Genomic DNA, 3,719 nt, shown 5'->3' on the forward strand with positions numbered 1-3,719 from the left:
AAGAAGGGGCGTAGAATCAAGGTACAATGATGAAGAGATCCAAAAACAGCCCCTTTTCCGTCATTGAGAATTGATAAAGGTGACTCGCCATCGATTACACCTTCTACGTGTGCTCCTTCAACGGTGGAAACGAGGCACATGTGTAAGAGATCCGAGCTGCCTTGCTGTTCCCACTCCATTTTTGGGATGTGCTGAAAATGGGTGGGGGCTTATCTAATCAGCAGGTGGGGAGCACGTGCATGTAGACAATGGGCCTTTGATCAGTTGTTATAACCGTTCAGGCCATGCCTGATTTAGGTAGAGTAACGTTTATTTTGATGGGAAGGCTTGTTCTTCTATCCAAATATAAAATCCTATCCGTGGATAATAAAGTGGTACGGCTCAAATTGAATCTTAGCTTGAATTAGACCTGGACTCAACCCATCGGAGATTGGTGGGTGAGGATGGGATCTTCCAATCTGGGAGATTTTTGGGGTATGTTGATGGGAGACAGATGTTCTGGATTACCGAACCATGGGGCCCACTTGTTAAAATTCAAAGAAAGATGGGAAGATGGGAAGATCCCGACAATTCAATCTGTGGATTATTTCTGTTGAATGTGGAACCATTGACATTCCAATGGGGGAAATTTCGAGTCATCTCAAACAAAGGCAAAGTGGGTCCCATTGATTAACAGTCTGGAATACCCAACCATAGGCCCCACATGTAACGAATCATGTGGGTCATCCAACAATACTTTGACCAACCTTGTAATTCCTCTTGGTGGAAATTTCCAAGCATTTCTTTGTATCACCTACCAAGAAAAGGTCAGCTGATGGCAACTGCTCCAACTTTTCTTCTTTTTTTTTTTTAATTTTTTTAATTTTTAGTGCAAAATCCTCTTAATTAACGTTTTGGGAGGTGTTTTTGGAGAAGAAATTACAAAGAATGCCTAATCTTTTTTTTTTCTTTAAAAAGTAATGAAAGTCGAGAGTTGTGGGAACTACATGGTATGTGTGAAACATCCAACCCATCCAACATATGGACCCCACCATGATGGTCACACCAACAAATAATAAAGCTGATCAAATCATCAAATAGGCTACAATTGAATTTGGACGTTTTGAGTGGTGTATATTACTTTATTTGGGGTGGCCCACTAGATGATTGGATCCTTCGTAATTTTTGTTCATCTAATAATAATATTACTTTGCAACTGCTAACCGGTTAGATGTGAGATACATACATGGATAACGTGATTCGTAGGCCTCACTTTTTAAATTCACCTCCGACAAAGCACTCTCCGAATTTTGCGGATATATTTTTTTTAATTGCCAAAACCGCGGTGGAAGTTCCTAAATCGGTAAAGATGGTGTGGCCTACCAACCCACTTGTAGTAGAAAGCGTTTCTTGCCATGCAACTGCTCCATTTGAAGCTGAGTCTTTTGACCAGTTCAATATATATCATATATGGAGGAATGATCAGATCTCATCTGAAACGTGCAAAATGTCCTACCAATCATGATTTTTTTATTTTATTTTTTTAAAAAATAAAATTTGAGTATCCCCATCCACAGATCAACGGACTGGATCACCAAACTATGGCCCCACCTATACTAACATACTTGAGGTGCAGGATCATATCTTTCTAGACAGTCGTGGTTCAAACGTGACAAGTGGCAGACGTTTAAAGATCTAAACTGCTCATCAGGCAGAGGTCCTAACATGTATTTCCCTGGGCCAAAATCAAGCTGGCTAACTCAATTAATGGGGCATGTAAGTAGAGTGAACATCCATTTTACGTGGCCCACCTAAGAAGTGGAACAGGAAAACTGATGGCACCAGCTCGATCTCACAGCGAATACAATAAATCAAAATCCTAATTATGAGTTCCTTAGTTACTCCAAATCCCTTCCCTCATTTCCTTAAACTAAATACAAATCTCCAACTCTGAGGCATTACATCAATCCTAGGGTTTTATATGTATTGGTTAGGGTCTTTAACATTAGTATCAGAGCTAGAGCTAGCAACATGTCTTGAGTGCAACCAACATGGTTGAAAAGAGTTATTTGAATAATCACAGTGCAATGCCATGGTGGAATGTTACTCCTGCAATGGTTCAAGGGTTGAACATTCAATCAATCATAGGGCTTTTAGTGTATTAGTAGGTTTTTAAAAAGCTTTTTGAACTTTGAAAGAAACAGTTTTGCCTTTTTTTTGACCAAATGTATGTATTTTTCAAGAACCTCGATGGGCTCTACAAGTAGTGATGGAAGCATGAAAATTTTAAATTATCTCATTTTGGTAGCCTCTGGAAGGTTTCTACATTTCTACGTTTCAGGTTTCATCTAAAGCATAAATGGCTGCTTTATGGGTGGCTAACAGTGAAGTGTCAACTGACCGTGGGGTGTACTAACAAGCTAACAAAAAAAAAGTAAAAATGGCTGCTTTATGGTTTTAGGGTAGGGTTACATAAGAACAAAATGATAGTTGTTAGGTATGATGTGATGATTCCTCTAAGTAGAGCCGTGCAGAAGCCAAACTGAGTCGTGCTTGGCCCAGCTTGGCTCGGCTAAGCCAATAGGCTACACCAGCTCGAACTCAGCTTGGCTCGGTCCTTGAGACTGACTAGCGAGCTTGACTCAGTCAGCGGCTCTGGCCAACTCAAGCCAAGTTCAAACAAAGCTTGAGCTCGATCTTTCGAGCTGAATTCAAGTTCAAGCCTACGAGCTGAGATCGAGTTTAAGTTTTAGAGTTTTTAATATATATCATATATAATTTATTTAGATATATAAATGTTTACAAAATATTTATATTAAGCGAACCTTATCTAAGTGGAATTTATTCGAACTAGGCCAAGTTCCGAGCCAAGTTGACTCGAGCTCGGACTCAACTTGAATTTTTTTCGAGTATAAAAAATCAGTTCGACCGGCTCGAACCCAGTTTCGAGCCAAGTTGAGTCGAGCGAGTTAACCAGCTGACTCGTTTCGTGTACAGCTCTAACTCCAAGCATTCGTCACCCTAGGAGGGTTTTATATATATATATACAGCTGACTCGTTTCGTGTACAGCTCTAACTCCAAGCATTCGTCACCCTAGGAGAGTTTTATATATATATATATATATATAACTCTCTATTTTTTGTATTGTAAAAAACCACTTTGCTTATGAATTTGTGAAAATTACGCCACATGTGCATGAAGTCTAAACTTTACTCTCAGCTCATTTTCTGTGATGACAAAATAATGCACTATCTTTCAAAAGACAATTACCATTGTGTATAAATGTAGTCATTGGTAGGCCTTATATTAAAAATCTAGACCATTCACCCAGTATTCTTTTTCTTTCTTCTAAAACAAAGAGACCAAGAGAGCTTAAGAGAGATTAGAGCAAGAGAGCTTGAGAGAGATTAGAGTGAGGAAGCAAGATTTTGGGAGAGACTTTGGAGAGAGAGATAAAGAGATTTTGGATGTGTTAATGAGGTGGGGGAAAAATGCTCCTCATTCTCCCTAAACAAATTTTAATTCAAAAAGTAATGGAATGGGAAGGTTATTTACAAATAAGGGATTATTAGCTATATATGTAAAAGAAAACCCTCACTCTCCTAGCAATCTATTCTGTCTCTCTACATCATCGACGCATGTCTGGTGCGCCATGGAATATAAGCGGTCCAGATCTTGTGTGCTTCAGCCACTTACTTTGATGGGAACTCAGCGTCGAGAAAGTGTGGAACTAAGTGGG

This window comes from Magnolia sinica, chromosome 2 (genome assembly GCF_029962835.1).
Source record: "Magnolia sinica isolate HGM2019 chromosome 2, MsV1, whole genome shotgun sequence".
Lineage (NCBI taxonomy): Eukaryota > Viridiplantae > Streptophyta > Magnoliopsida > Magnoliales > Magnoliaceae > Magnolia > Magnolia sinica.